The sequence below is a fragment of the Macaca mulatta genome, chromosome 18, assembly GCF_049350105.2.
Source record: "Macaca mulatta isolate MMU2019108-1 chromosome 18, T2T-MMU8v2.0, whole genome shotgun sequence".
NCBI lineage: Eukaryota > Metazoa > Chordata > Mammalia > Primates > Cercopithecidae > Macaca > Macaca mulatta.
The window spans coordinates 26,601,108-26,618,148 of NC_133423.1; positions in this window are offsets into that span (position 1 = coordinate 26,601,108).

Genomic DNA, 17,041 nt, shown 5'->3' on the forward strand with positions numbered 1-17,041 from the left:
CAAACAGCTCCCTGAAATACAACTGTAACTCAGTGAGTTGAATTCACACATCACAAAGCAGTTCCTCAGAAAGCTTCTTTCTAGGTTTTATCTGAAGATATTTCCTTTGTCACCATAACCTTTATAGGGCAAAGAAATATGACACTGCAGTTTTGAAGATAACTGTGTTAGCAAACTGATCAATGAACAGAAAAGTGTAACTCTGGAGTTGCATTCACAAGTCACAATGCAGTTTCTGAGAACGCTTCCGTTCAGATTTTGTCAGAAGATATTTTCTTTTTCACTATAGCCCTCAATGTGCTCCCAAATATCACTTTGCATATTCCAGGAGAAGAGTGTTAGCAAACAGCTAGATGAACAGAAACGTGGAACTCTGTGAGGTGAATGCACAGACCACATAGAAGTTTCTCAGAACGCTTCCTTTCAGTTTTTATCTGAAGATATTTCCTTTTTCACTGTAGCCCTCAATGCGCTCCCAAATATCCCTTAGCAGATACCACGAGAAGAGTGTTAGCAAACAGGTATATGAACAGAAAGGTGGAATTCTGTGAGATGAATGCATAGGTTACATAGAAGTTTCTCACAACGCTTCCTTTCAGTATTTATCTGAAGATATTTCCTTTTTCACTGTAGCCTTCAATGCGCTCCCAAATATCACTTTGCAGATTCCACGGGAAGAATATTAGCAAACAGCTTCATGAACAAAAAGATAGAACTCTGTGAGGAGAATGCACAGGCCACATAGAAGTTCCTCAGAATGCTTCCTTTCACTTTTTATCTGAAGATATTTCCTTTTTCACTGTAGCCCTTATGCCCTCGTAAATATCACTTTGCAGATTCCACGAGAAGAGTTCCACTTTTTTGTTCATTAATCAGTTGGCTAACACAGTTTTCTTGAAATCCGCAGAGGGATATTTCTTTGCCCAATGAAGCTTATGGTGACAAAGGAAATATCATCACATAAAAAGTAGAAAGAACCTTCCTGAGAAACTGCTTTGTCATGTGTGAATTCAATTCACTGAGTTACAGCTGTATTTCATGGAGCTGTTTGATAGTCCAGTATTTCTTGAATCTGAGAACCGATATTTCCAATTGCTTGGAGGTGTATACAGCCAAAGGAAATATCCCCAGATAAAAACGGGGAAGAAGATTTCTGAGAAATGTCTTTCTGATCTCTGAGTTCACCTCACAGAGTTCCAAATTTCTGTTCATGTAGCTGTTTGCTAACACTCTTCTCGTGGAATCTGCAAAGTGATATTTGGGAGCGCATTGAGGGCTACAGTGAAAAAGGAAATATCTTCAGATTAAAACTGAAAGGAAGCATTCTGAGAAACTTCTATGTGACCTGTTCATTCATCTCACAGAGTTCCACCTTTCTGTTCATGTAGCTGTTTGCTAACCTTCTTCTCGTGGAATCTGCAAAGTGATATTTGGGAGCCCTTTGAGGGCTACAGTGAAAAAGCAAATATCTTCCAATAAAAACTGAAAGGGAGCGTTCTGAGAAACTTCTATGTGGCCCGAGCATTCACCTAACAGAATTCCACCTTTCTGTTCATGTAACTGTTTTCTAACACTCTTCTCATGGAAGCTGTTAAGTGATTTTTGGGAGCGCATTGTGAGCTATAGTGAAAAAGGAAATATCTTCAGATAACCTGAAAAGAAGCGTTCTGAGAAACTGCATTTTGACCTTTGTGCACTTTTCTGTTCATTGATATGTTTGCTAACACAGTTTTCCTGAAATCTGCAGTGGAATATTTCTTCGCCCAATGAAGCTTATGGTGACAAAGGAAATATCTTCAGATAAAAAGTAGAAGGAAACCTCCTGAGAAACTGCTGTGTGATGTGTCAATTCAACTCACTGAGTTACAGCTGTATTTCAAGGAGCTGTTGGCTGGTCCAGTTTTTGTTGAATCTGAGAACCGATATTTTGGATCTCTTGGAGGAGTATACACCCAGAGGAAATATCCCCGGATAAAAAGCAGAAAAAAGATTTCTGAGAAATGTCTTTCTGATCTCTGAGATCATCTTACAGAGTTCCACCTTTCTATTCATGTAGCTGTTTGCTAATACTCTTCTCGTCAAAACTGCAAAGTGATTTTTGGGAGCGCATTGAGGGCTACGGAGAAAAAGAAAATATATTCAGATAAAAACTGAAAGGAAGTGTTCTGAGAAACTTCTATGTGGCCTGTGCATTCACCTCACAGAGTTGCACCTTTCTTTTCCTGTAGCTATTTGCTAACACTCTTCTCGTGGTATCTGCTAAGTGATATATGGGAGCACATTGAGGGCTACAGTGAAAAAGGAAATATCTTCAGATAAAAACCGAAAAGAAGCGTTCTGAGAAACTGCCTTGTGACGTGTGAATGCAACTCACAGAGTTTCACTTTTCTTTTCAGTAATCAGTTTGCTAACACAGTTTTCTTGAAATCTGCATTGGGTATTCCTTTGCCCAATGTAGCTTATGGTGACAAAGGAAATATCTTCAGATAAAAGTAGAAAGAAGCTTTCTGAGAAACTGCGCTGTGATGTGTGAATTCAACTCACTGAGTTACAGCTGTATTTCATGGAGCTGTTTGCTAGTTCAGAGTTTGTTGAATCTGAGATCAGAAATTTCGGATCATTTGGAGGAGAATACAGCCAAAGGAAATATCCCCAGATGAAAACTAGAAAGAACATTTCTGAGAAATGGCTTTCTGATCTCTGAGTTCATCTCACAGAGTTCTACCTTTCTGTTCATGTAGCTGTTTGCTAACACTCTTCTCGTGGAATCTGCAAAGTGATATTTGGGAGCGCATTGAGGGCTGCAGTGAAAAGGGAAATATCTTCAGGTAAATACTGAAAGGAAGCCTTCTGAGAAACTTCTATGTGATATATGCATTCATCTCATAGAGTTCCACCTCTCTGTTCAAATAGCTGTTTGATAACACTCTTCTCCTGGAATCTGCTAAGTGATGTATGAGAATCCATTGACAGCTACTGTGAAAAAGGAAATATCTTCAGAAAAAAAAACTGAAAAGAAGCGTTCTGAGAAACTGCATTGTGAGGTGTGAATGCAACTCACAGACTTCCCCTTTTCTGTTCATTGATCAGTTTGCTAGCACAGTTTTCTTGAAATCTGCAGTGGGATACATTTTGCCCTATGAAGCTTATGGTGACTAAGGAAATATCTTCACAAAAAGGTAGAAAGAAGCTTTCTGAGAGACTGCTTTCTGATGTTCGAATTCGACTCACTGAGTTACAGCTGTATTTCATGGAGCTGTTTGCTAGTACATTTTTTGTTGAATCTGAGAACCAATATATCGGATTGCTTGGAGGTGTATACAGCCAAAGAAAATATCCCCAGATAAAAACGAGAAAGAAGATTTCTGAGAAATATCGTTCTGATGTCTGAGTTCATCTCACAGAGTTCCACCTTTCTGTTCTTGTAACTGCTAACACTCTTCTCGTGGAATCTGCAAAGTGATATTTGGAGTGCATTGAGGGCTACAGTGAAAAGGAAATATCTTCCGATAAAAACTGAAAGGAAGCGATCTGAGAAACTTCTATGTGGCCTCTGCATTCACCTCACAGAGTTCCACTTTTCTGTTCATGTAGCTGTTTGCTCACACTCTTCTCGGGGTATCTGCAAAGTGATACTTGGGAGTGCATTGAGGGCTACAGTGAAAAAGGAAATATCTTCAGATAAAAACTGAAAGGAAGCATTCTGAGAAACTTCTATGTGACCTGTTCATTCATCTCACAGAGTTCCACCTTTCTGTTCATGTAGCTGTTGGCTAGCATTCTTCTCGTGGAATCTGCTAAGTGATGTTTGACAGTGCATTCAGCGCTACAGTGAAAAAGGAAATATCTTCAGATAAAAACTGAAAGGAATCGTTCTGAGAAACTTCTACGTGACCTGTGCATTCACCTTACAGAGTTCCCCATTTCTGTTCATGTAGCAGTTTTCTAACATTCTTCTCTTGCAATCTGCTAAGTGATATTTGGGGGGCATTGACGGCTACAGTGAAAAAGGAAATATCTTCAGATAAAAACTGAAAACAAGTGTTCTGAGAAACTGCATTGTGACGTGTGAATGCAGCTCACAGAGTTACACTTTTCTGTTCATGGATGAGTTTGCTAACACAGTTTTCTTCTAAACTGCCCTGGCATATTTCTTTCCCAATGAACCTTATGGTGACAAACGAAATATCTTCAGATAAAAAGTAGAAAGAAGCTGCCTAAGAAACTGCTTTTTGCTGTGTGAATTCAACTCAATGAGTTACAGCTGTATTTCAAGGAGCTGTTTGCTAGTCCAGGTTTTGTTGAATGTGAGAACCGATATTTCGGATCACTTGGAGGAGAATACAGCCAAAGGAAATATCCCCAGATAAAAAGAAGAAAGAAGATTTCTAAGAAAAGTCTTTCTGATCTCTGAGTTCATCTCACAGGGTTCCACATTTCTGTTCTTGTAGCTGTTTGCTAACACTCTTCTCATGAAATCTGTAAAGTGATATTTGGGAGCGCATGGGGGCTGCAGTGAAAAAGGAAATATCTTCAGATAAATACTGTAAGGAAGCGTTCTGAGAAACTTCTATGGGACCTGTGGATTCACCTCACAGAGTTCCACCTCTGTTCATGTAGCTGTTTGCTAACAGTCTTCTCGTGGAATCTGCAATGTGATATTTGGGACCACATTGAGGGCTCCAGTGAAACAGGAAATATCTTCAGAAAAATACTGAAAGGAAGAGTTCTGAGAACCTTCTATGTGATCTGTGCATTCATCTCACAGAGTCCCACCTTTCTGTTCATGTAGCTGTTTGCTAACATTCTTCTCGTGGAATCTGCTAAGTGATGTTTGGGAGCGCATTGTCAGCTACAGTGAAAAAGAAATATCTTTAGAAAAAACTGAAAAGAAGCGTTCTGAGAAACTGCCTTGTGACGTGTGAATGTAACTCACAGAGTCACACTTTTCTGTTCATTGATATGTGTGCTAGCACAGTTTTCTTGAAATCTGCAGTAGGATATTTCTTTGCCCAATGAAGCTTATGGTGACAAAGGAAATAACTTCAGGTTAAAAGTAGAAAGAAGCTTTCTGAGAAACTGCTTTGTGATGTGTGAATTCAACTCACTGAGTTACAGCTGTTATTCCTGGAGCTGTTTGCTAGTCCAGTTTTTGTTGAATCTGAGAACCGATATTTCTGATTGCTTGCAGGAGTATACACCCAAAGGAAATATCCCCAGATAAAAAAGAGAAAGAAGATTTCTGAGAAATGTCTTTCTGATCTCTGAGTTGGTCTCACAGAGTTCCACCTTTCTGTTCATGTAGCTGTTTGCTAACACTCTTGCCGTGGAATCTGCAAAGTGATATTTGGGAGCGCATTGAGGGCCACAATGAAAAAGGAAATATCTTCAGATAAAAAATCAAAAGAAGCTTTCTGAAAAATTGCATTGTGACTTGTGAATGCAACTCACACAGTTACACTTTTCTGTTCATTGATGAGTTTGCTAGCACAGTTGTCTTCAAATCTGCAGTGGGATATTTCTTTTCCCAATGAAGCTTATGGTGAGAAAGGAAATATCTTCAGATAAAAAGTAGAAAGAATTTTCCTGAGAAAATGCTTTGTGATGTGTGTATTCAACTCACTGAGTTACAGCTATATTTCATGGAGCTGTTTGCTAGTCCAGTTTTTGTTGAATCTCAGAACCGATATTTCAGATCGCTTGGAGGAGTATACAGCCAAAAGAAATATCCCCAGATAAAAACGAGAAAGAATATTTCTGAGAAATGCCTTTCTATCTCTGAGTTCATCTCACAGAGTTTCACCTTTCTGTTCATGTAGCTGTTTGCTAACACTCTTTCGTGGAATCTGCAAAGTGATATTTGGGAGCGCATTGAGTGCTAGAGTGCAAAAGGAAATATCTTCAGGTAAATACTGAAAGGAAGCGTTCTGAGAAACTTCTATGTAACCTATGCATTCATCTCACAGAATTCCACCTTTCTGTTCATATACCTGTTTGCTAACACTTTTCTCGTGGTATCTGCTAAGGGATATTTGGGAGCCAATTGACAGCTACAGTGAAAAAGGAAATATCTTCAGATAAAAACTCTAAAGAAGCGTTCTGAGAAACCGCATTGTGATGTGTGAATGCAACTCACAGACTTACACTTTTCTGTTCATTGATCAGTTTGCTAATAGTTTTCTTCAAAACTGCAGTGGGATATTTCTTTGCCCAATGAAGCTTATGGTGACAAAGGAAATATCTTCAGGTTAAAAGTAGAAAGAAGCTTTCTGAGAAACTGCTTTGTGATGTGTGAATTCAATTCACTAAGTTACAGAAGAATTTCAGGGAGCTGTTTGCTAGTCCAGTTTTTGTTTAATCTGGTAACCGATATTTCGGATGGCTTGTAGGAGCCTATAGCCAAAGGAAATATCCCCAGATAAAAACGGGAAAGAAGATTTCTGAGAAATATCTTTCTGACCTCTGAGTTCATCTCACAGAGTTCCACCTTTCTGTTCATGTAGCTGTTTGCTAACACCCTTCTCGTGGATTCTGCAAAGTGATATTTGGGAGCGCATTGAGGGCTACAGTGAAAAAGGAAATATCTTCAGATAAAAACTGAGGAAGCGTTCTGAGAAACTTGTATGTGACTTATACATTCACCTCACAGAGTTTCACCTTTCTGTTCATAGAGCTGTTTCCTAACAGTCTTCTCCTGCAATCTGCAAAGTGATATTTGGGAGCACTTTGAGGGCTACAGTGGAAAGGAAATATCTTCAGATAAAAACTGAAAGGAAGCGTTCTGAGAAACTTCTATGTAAGCTATGCATTCATCTCAGAGATGTCCGCCTTTCTGTTCATGTGGCTGTGTGCAAACAATCTTTTCGTGGAATCTGCTAAGTGATATTTGGGAGCCCATTGACGGCTACAGTGAAAAAGGAAATAACTTCAGACAAAAACGAAAAAGAAGCGTTCTGAGAAACTGCATTTTGACGTGTCATTGCAACTAACAGAGTTACACGTTTCTGTTCATTGATGAGTTTGCTAGCACTATTTTCTTGAAATCTGCAGTGGGATATTTTTTTGCCCAATGAAGCTTATGGTGACAAAGGAAATATCTTCAGGGAAAAAGTTGAAAGAAGTTTTCTGAGAAACTGCTTTGTGATATGTGAATTCAACTCACTGAGTTACAGCTGTATTTCAGGGAGCTGTTTGCTAGTCCAGTTTTTATTAACTCTGAGAACCGATATTTTGGATCACTTGGAGGAATACATAGCCAAAGGAAATATTTCCAGATAAAAAAGAGAAAGAAGATTTCTGAGAAATGTCTTTTGATCTCTGAGTTCATCTCACAGAGTTCTACCTTTTGTCACCATAAGCTTCATTGGGCAAAGAAATATCACACTGCAGTTTTGAAGAAAACTGTGTTAGCAAACTGATCAATGAACAGAAAAGTGTAACTCTGTGATTTGCAGTCACACGTCACAATGTGGTTTCTCAGAACGCTTCTTTTCAGTTTTTATCTGAAGATATTTCCTTTTTCACTGTAGCCGTCAATGCGACCCAAAATATAACTTAACAGATTCCACGAGAAGAGTGTTAGTAAACTGCTACATCAACAGAAAGGTGGAACTCTGTGAGATGAACTCAGATATCAGAAAGACATTTCTCAGAAATCTTCTTTCTCCTTTTTATCTGGAGATATTTCTTTTGGCTATGTATTCCTCCAAGTGATCCGAAATATCGATTCTCAGAGTTTACCAAAACTGGACTAGCAAACAGCTCCCTGAAATACAGCTGTAACTCAGTGAGTTGAATTCACATATCACAAAGCAGTTTCTGAGAAAGATTCTTTCTACTTTTTTCTAAAGATTGTCCTTTGTCACCATAGGCTTCATTGGGCAAAGAAATATGCCAGTGCAGTTTAGAAGAAAACTGTGTTAGCAAACTGATCAATGAACAGAAAAGTGTAACACTGCGAGTTGCATTCACACGTCACAATGAAGTTACTCAGAACGCTTGTTTTCAGTTTTCATCTGAAGATATTTCCTTTTTCACTATAGCTGTCAATGGTCTCCCAAACATCACTTTGCATATTCCACGGGAGGAGTGTTATCAAACAGCTACATGAACAGAAAGGTGGAACACTGTGAGGTGAATGCACAGGTCACATAGAAGTTTCTCAGAACGCTTCCTTTCAGTTTTTACCTGAAGATATTTCCTTTTTCACTGTAGCCCTCAATGCGCTCACAAGTATCACTTTGCAGATTCCACGAGAAGAGTGGATAATGGTGACAAAGGAAATATCTTCAGATAAAAAGTAGAAAGAAGCTTCCAGAGAAACTGCTTTGTGATGTGTGAATTCAACGCACTGAGTTACAGCTGTATTTCAGGGAGCTGTTTGCTACTCCAGTGTTTGTTGAATCTGACAACTGATATTTCGGATCACTTGGAGGATTATACAGCCAAAGAAATATCCTGAGATAAAAAACGAGAAAGATTTCTGAGAAATGTCTTTCTGATTTCTGAGTTCATCTTACAGAGTTCTACCTTTCTCTTCATGTAGCTGTTTGCTAACACTCTTCTCGTGGATTCTGCAAAGTGATATTTGGGAGCACATTGAGGGCTACAGTGAAAATGGAAATATCTTCAGATAAATACTGAAAGAAAGCGTTCTGAGAAACTTCTATGTGATCTGTGCATTCATCTCACAGAGCTCCACCTTTCTATACATTTACATGTTTGCCAACACTATTCTCGTGGAATCTGCTAAGGGATATTTGGGAGCCCATTGACAGCTACAGTGAAAAAGGAAATATCTTCAGATAAAAACTGAAAACAAGTGTTCTGAGAAACTGCATTGTGTCGTGTGAATGCAACTCACAGAGCTACCTTTTCCTGTTCATTGATCAGTTTGCTAACACGGTTTTCTTCAAATCTGCCGTGGGATATTTCTTTGCCCAACGAAGCTTACGATGACAAAGGAAATATCTTCAGGGAAAAAGTAGAAAGAAGCTTCCTGAGATCCTGCTTTGTGATGTGTGAATTCAACTCACTGAGCTACTGCTGTATTTCATGGAACTGTTTGTTAGTCCAGTGTTTGTTGACTCTGAGAACCGATATTTCGGATCACTTGGAGGAGCATACAGCCAAAGGAAATATCCCCAGGTAAAAACGAGAAAGAAGATTTCTGAGAAATGTCGTTCTGATGTCTGAGTTCATCTCACAGAGTTCCACCTTTCTGTTCTTGTAGTTGCTAACACTCTTCTCGTGGAATCTGCAAAGTGATATTTGGTGTGCATTGAGGGCTAGAGTGAAAACGAAATATCTTCCGATAAAAACTGAAAGGAAGCGATCTGAGAAACTTCTTAATGGCCTCTGCATTCACCTCACAGAGTTCCACTATTCTATTCATGTAGCTGTTTGCTCACACTCTTCTCGGGGTATCTGCAAAGTGATACTTGGGAGCGCATCAAGGGCTACAGTGAAAAAGGAAATATCTTCAGATAAATACTGAAAGGAAGCGTTCTGAGAAACTTCTATGTAACCTATGCATTCATCTCACAGAATTCCACCTTTCTGTTCATATACCTGTTTGCTAACACTCTTCTCGTGGTATCTGCTAAGGGATATTTGGGAGCGCATTGAGGGCTACAGTGAAAAAGGAAATATCTTCAGATAAAAACTGATAAGAATCATTCTGATAAACTACATTGTGACGTGTGAATGCAACTCACAGAGTTACACTTTTCTGTTCATTGATGAGTTTGCTAGCACACTTTTCTTCAAAACTGTGGTGAAATATTTCGTTACCCAATAAAGCTTACAGGTGGAATCTGCAAAGTGATATTTGGGAACGCATTGAGTGCTAGAGTGAAAAAGGAAATATCTTCATATAAAAACTGAAAGGAAGCGTTCTGAGAAACTTCTAAGTGACCTGTGCATTCACCTCACAGAGTTCCACTTTCTGTTCACAGATCAGAAAGACATTTCTCAGAAATCTTCTTTCTCGTTTTTGTCTGGGGATATTTCCTTTGGCTGTATAACCCTCCAAGCGATCCGAAATATCAGTTCTCAGAATCAACAAAAACTGGACTAGTAAACAGCTCCACGAAATACAGCTGTAACACAGTGAGTTGAATTCCCACATCACAAAGCAGTTTCTCAGGAAACTTCTTTCTATTTCTCTCTGAAGATATTTCCTTTGTCACCGTAAGCTTCATTGGTTAAAGAAATATCCCATTGCAGATTTCAAGAAAATTGTGTTAGCAAACTCATCAATAAACAGAAAAGTGTAACACTGTGAGTAGCATTCAAAGGCCACAATGCAGTTTCTTAGAACGCTTCTTTAAAGTTTTTATATGAAGATATTTCCTTTTTCACTGTAGCCGTCAATGGGCTTCCAAATATCACTTAGCAGATTATAAGAGAAGAGTATTGGCAAACAGCTACATGAACAGAAAGGTGGAACTCTGTGAAATGAACGCGTAGATCACAGAGAAGTTTCTCAGAATGCTTCCTTTCAGTATTTATCTGAAAATATTTCCTTTTTCACTGTAGCCCACAATGCGCTCCCAATTATGACTTTGCATATAACATGAGAAGAGTGTTAGCAAAAAGCTACATGAACAGAAAGTTGGACTCTGAGATGAACTCAGAGATTAGAAAGACATTTCTCAGAAATTTTCTTCCCCGTTTTTACCTGGGGATATTTCCTTTGGCTGTATACATCTCCAAGTCATCGGAAATATCGGTTCTCAGATTCAACAAAAACTGGACTAGCAAACAGCTCCATGAAATACAGCTGCAACTCTGCGATTTGAATTCACACATCACAAACCGTCTCTCAGGAAGCTTCTTTCTACTTTTAACCTGAAGATATTTGCTTAGTCACCATAGGCTTCATTGGGTAAAGAAATATCCCAATGAAGATTCCAAGAAAACTGTGCTAGCAAACATATCAATGAACAGAAAAGTGTAACTCTGTGAGTTGCATTCACACGTCACAATGCAGTTTCTCAGAACGCTTCTTTTCCGTTTTTATCTGAAGATATTTCCTTTTTCAATGTACCCATCAATGCGCCCCAAAATATCACTTAGCAGATTCCACGGGAAGAGTGTTAGCAAACAGCTACATGAACAGAAAGTGGAACTCTGTGAGATGAACGAACAGGTCACATAGAAGTTTCTCAGAATGCTTTCTTTCAGTTTTTATCTGGAGATAATTTCTTTTTCACTGTAGCCCTCAATGTGCTCCAAAGATCACTTTGCAGATTGCACGAGAATAATGTTAGCAAACAGCTACATGAACAGAAAGGAGGAACTCTGTGAAGTGAATGCACAGGTCACACAGAAGTTTCTGAGAACGCTTCCTTTCAGTTTTTATCTGAAGATATTTCATTTTTCACTGCAGCCCTCAATGCGCTCCCAATTATCACTTTGCATATTCCACGAGAAGAGTGTTAGCAAACAGCTACATGAATAGAAAAGTGGAATTCTGTAAGGAGTGTTCACAGACCACACAGAAGTTTCACAGAATGCTTCCTTTCAGTATTTATCTGAAGATATTTCCTTTTTCACTGAAGCACTCAAGGCACTCCCAAATATCACTTTGCAGATTTCACAAGAAGAGTGTTAGCAAAAAGCTACATGAACAGAAAGGTAGAACTCTGTGAGATGAACTCAGAGATCAGAAGGCACATCTCAAAAATCTTCTTTCTCGTTGTTATCTGCGGATATTTCCTTTGGCGTATAGTCTTCAAAGGGACTCGAAATATCAGTACTCAGATTAAACAGAAATAAGGCTAGCAAACAGCTCCACGAAATACAGCAGTAACTCAGTGACTGGAAGTCACACATCACAAATCAGTTTCTCAGAAAGCTTCTAACAAGTTTTTATCTGAGGATACTTTCTTTTTCACCATAGCCCTCCATGTTCTTCCAAATATCACTTTGCAAATTCCACAAGAACAGTCTTAGCAAAAGGCCTCTTGAGGGGAAATTGCAGCTATGTGAGATGAATTCACAGATTACAAAAGAGTTTCTCAGAAAGTTTCCTTCCCATTTTTATCGGAGGATATTTCCTTGGCCCTATAGTCTTCAAAGGGATGTGAAATATCAGTTATCAGATTCCAAAGAAATAAGGCTGGCAAGCAGCTCCATGAAATACAGCTGTAAATCAGTGAGTGGAAGACACACATCACAAAGCAGTTTCTAAGAAAGCTTCTTTCCAGTTTTTTTCTGAGGATAGTTTCTTTTTCACCATAGCCCTCCATAGGCTTTCAAATATCACTTTGCAAATTCAAAAAGAACAGTATTAATGAAAGGCTTCTTGAGGGGAAAGCTGTAACCCTGTGAGATGAATTCACAGATCACAAAGAAGTTTTTCAGAAAGCTTCTTTCTCATTTTTATCGGAGGATATTTCCTTTTCCATATAGTCTTCAAAGGGATCCGAAATATCAGTTCTCAGATTCCACAGAAAAAAGGCTAGCAAACAGCTCCACGAAATAGAGCTATAACTCGCTGAGTGGAAGTCACACATCACAAAGTAGTTTCTCAGAAAGCTTCTTTCCAGTTTTTATCTGAGGATATTTTCTTTTTCACAATAGCCCTCTAAGGTCTTCCAAATATCACTTTGCAAATTCCACAAGAACAGTCTTAGTGAATGGCTTCTTGATGGGAAAGCTGTAACAATGTGAGATGAATTCACAGAACACAAAGCAGTTTCTCAGGAAGCTTCTTTCCTGTTTTTATCTGAGGATATTTTCTTTTTCACCCTAGCCCTCCAAGCGCTTCGAAATATCACTTTGCAAATTCCACAAGAACAGGCTTAGTGAAAGGCTTCTTGAGGGGAATGCTGTAAATCTGTGAGATGAAATCACAGATCACAAAGAAGTTTCTCAAAAAGCTTCTTTCGCATTTTTATCGGAGGATATATCCTTTGGCACGGGATCGTTCCAAGGGATTCGAAATATCAGTTCTCAGATTCCACAGAAGTAAGGCTAGCAAACAGCTCCACGAAATACAGCTGTAACTCACTGAGCGGTAGTGTCACATCACAAAGCAGTTTCTCACAAAGCTTCTTTCCAGTTTTTATCTGAGGATATTTTCTTTTTCACCATAGTCCTCTAAGGGCTTAAAATATCTCTGTGCAAATTCCACAATAACGGTCTTAGCGTACGGCTTCTTGAGGGGAAAGCTGGAACTCTGTGAGATGAATTCACAGAACACAATGCAGTTTCTCAGAAAGCTTCTTTCCAGTATTTATCTGAGGATAATTTCTTTTTCACTATAGTTCTCCAAGGGCTTCCAAATATCTCTTAGCAAATTCCACAACAACGGTGTTAGCGAAAGGCTTCTTGAGGGGAAAGATGTAACTCTGGGAGATGAATTCACAGATCACAAAGAAGTTTCGTAGAAAGTTTCTTTCTCTTTTTAATCGGATGATATTTCCTTTAGCCCTAGAGGCTTCAAAGGGATCTGAAATATCAGTTCTCAGATTCCACAGAAATAAGGCTAGCAAACAGCTCCACGAAATACAAGTGTAACTCAATGAGTGGAAGTCACACATCACAAAGTAGTTTCTCAGAAATCTTCTTTCCAGTTTTTATCTGAGGATATTGACTTTTTCACTATAGCCCTCTATGTTCTTCCAAATATCACTTTGCAAATTCCACAAGAACACTCTTAGCGAACGGCTTCTTGAGGGGAAAGCTGTAACTCTGTGAGATGAGTTCACAGAACACAAAGCAGTTTCTCAGAAAGCTTCTTTCCAATTTTTATCTGAGGATATTTCCATCGGCCCTAGTGTCTTCAAAGGGATGCGAAATATCAGTTCTCACATTCCACAGAAATAAGGCTAGCAAACAGCTCCATGAAATAGAGAAGTAACACAGTGAGTGGAAGTCACACATCAAAAAGAAGTTTTTCAGAAATCTTCTTTCCTGTTTTTATCTGAGGATATTTTCTTTTTCACCATAGTCCTCCATGGGCTTCCAAATATCACTTTGCAAATTCCACAGGAACAGTCTTAGAGAACGGCATCTTGAGGGGAAAGCTATAACTCTGAGAGGTGAATTCACAGATCACAAAGCAGTTTCTCTGAAAGTTTCTTTCTCATTTTTGTCGGAGGATATTTCCTTTGGCCTTACAGTCTTCCAAGGCATCCGAGGTATCAGTTCTCAGATTCCACAGATATAGGGCTAGGAAACAGCTCCACGAAATAGTGTTCTAACTCAGTGAGTTGAAGTAACACATCACAAAGCAGTTTCTCAAAAAGCTTATTTCCAGTTTTTATCTGAGAATATTTTCTTTTTCACCATAGCCCTCCATGGGCTTCCAAATATCACTTTGCAAATTCCACAAGAACCGTGTTAGTGAACGGCTTCCTGAGGGGAATGCTGTAACTCTGTGAGATGAATTAACAAATCACAAAGTAGTTTCACAGAAAGCTTCTTTCCTTTTTTGTATGAGGATGTTTTCTTTTCCACCATAGTCCTCCATATTCTTCCAAATATCACTTTGAAAATTCCTCAAGAACAGTGTTAGTGAACGGTTTCTTGAGAGGAAAGCTGTAACTCGGTGAGATGAATTCACAGATCACAAAGAAGTTTCTCAGAAACCTTCTTTGTCTTTTTTATCAGGGGATATTTTCTTTGGCCCTATAGTCTTAAAAGGGATTCCAAATATCAGTTCTCAGATTCCACAGAAATAAGGCGAGCAAACAGCTCGACGAAACACAGCAGAGTTTCAGTGAGAGTAAATCACACATCACAAAGAAGTTTCTCTGAAACATTTTTCAGTTTTTATCTGAGGATAATTTCTTTTTCACCATAGCGCTCCATGTGCTTCCATATCACTTTGCAAATTCCACAAGAACAGTCTTAGCGAATGGCTTCTTGAGGGGATAGCTGTAACACTGTGAGATGAATTCACAGATCACAAAGTAGTTTCTCTGAAAGCTTCTTTCCAGTTTTTATCTGAGGATATTTTCTTTTTCACCATAGCCCTCCATGGGCTTCCAAATATCACTGCAAATTCCACAAGAACAGTCTTAGCCAAAGGCTCCTTGTGGGGAAAGACGTAACTCTGTGAAATGAAGTCACAGAACACAAAGCAGTTTCTCTTAAAGCTTCTTCCCAGTTTTTATCTGAGGATATTTTCTTTTTCATCGTAGTCCTCCACGGGCTTCCAAATATCACTTTGGAAATTCCACAGGAACTGTTTTAGTGAAAGGCCTCTTGAGGGGTAAGCTGTAACTCTGTGAGATGAATTCACAGATCACAAAGCAGTTATTAAAAAAGATTATTTCTCATTTTTATAGGAGGATATTTTATTTGTCCCTAGAGTCTTCAAAGGGATCCGAAATATCAGTTCTCAGATTCAACAGAAATAAGGCTAGCAAACAGCTCCACGAAATACAGTTGTAACTCATTGAGTGAAAGTCGAATATCACAAAGCATTTTCTCAGAAATCTTCTTTCCACTATTTCTCTGAGGATATTTTCTTTTTTACCATAGCCCTCCAGGGTTTCCCAAATGTCAATTTGCAGTTTCCACAAGAACAGTCTGAGCGAATGGCTTCTGGAGGAGAAAGCTGTAACTCGGTGAGAAAAATTCACAGAACACAAAGCAGTTTCTCAGAAAGCTTCTTTCCAGTTTTAATCTGATGATATTTTCTTTTTCACGATAGTCCTCCATGGGCTTCCAAATATCACTTTGCCATTTCCACAAGAACAGTCTTAGCAAAAGGCTTCTTGAGAAGAAAGCTGTAACTCTGTGAGATGAATTCACAGATAACAAAGAAGTTTCTCAGAGAGTTTCTTTTTCATTATTATCGGAGGACATTTCCTTTGGCCCTAAAGACTTCAAAGGGATCCGAAATATCAGTTGTCAGGTTCCACAGAAATAAGGCTAGCAAACAGCTCCAGGAAATACAGCTGTAACTGAGTGAGTGGAAGTCACACATTACAAAGCAGTTTCTCAGAGAGCTTCTTTCCAGTTTTTATTTCAGGACATTTTCTTTTTCACCATAGCCTTACATGGGCTTCCAAATATCAGATTGCAAATTCCACAAGAACAGTCTTGGCGTAAGGCTTCCTGAAGGGAAAGATGTAACTCTGTGAGATGAATTCACTGAACACAAAGCAGTTTCTCAGAAAAGTTCTTTCCAGTGTTTAACTGAGGATATTTTCTTTTTCACCATAGCCCTTCATGGTCTTCAAAATTTCACTTTGCAAATGCCACAAGAACCGTCTTACCGAAAGTCTTCTTGAGGGGAAAGCTGTAATTCTGTGAGATGAATTCACAGATCACAAAGAAGTTTGTCAGAAAGCTACTTTCTTTTTTTTATCAGAGGATATTCTCATTGGCCCTATAGTCTTCAAAGGGAACCGAAATATCAGTTCTCAGATACACAGAAATAAGGCTAGCATACAGCTCCACTAAAGAAAGCTGGAATTCATTGAGTGGAAGTCACACATCAGAAAGCAGTTTCTCAGAAAGTTTCTTTCCAGTTTTTATCTGAGGATATTTTCTTTTTCACCCTAGCCCTCCATGGGCCTCCAAATATCAGTTTGCAAATAAAACAAAACAGTCTTAGCGAAAGCCTTTTTGAGGTGAAAGCTGTAACTCTGTGTGATGATTTCACAGAACACAAAGGATTTTCTCAGAAAGCTTCTTTCTCATTTTTTTTGGAGGATATTTCCTTTGGCCGTAGAGTCTTCAAAGGGATCCAAAATATCAGTTCTCAGATTCCACAGAAATAAGGCTAGCAAAAGCCCCACAAAATGCAGCTGTAACTCAGTGAGTAGAAGTCACACATAACAAGGCAGTTTCTCAGAAAGCTTCTTTCCTGTTTTTATCTGAGGATATTATACTTTTCACCATCGTCCTCTATGGGCTTCCACATATCACTTTGCAAATTCCACAAGAACAGTCTTAGCAAACGACTTCTTGAGGGGAAAGCTGTAACATTGTGAGATGAATTCACAGAACAAAATGCAGTTTCTCAGAAAGGTTCTTTCCAGTTTTTATCTGAAGATACTTTCTTTTTCACCAAGCC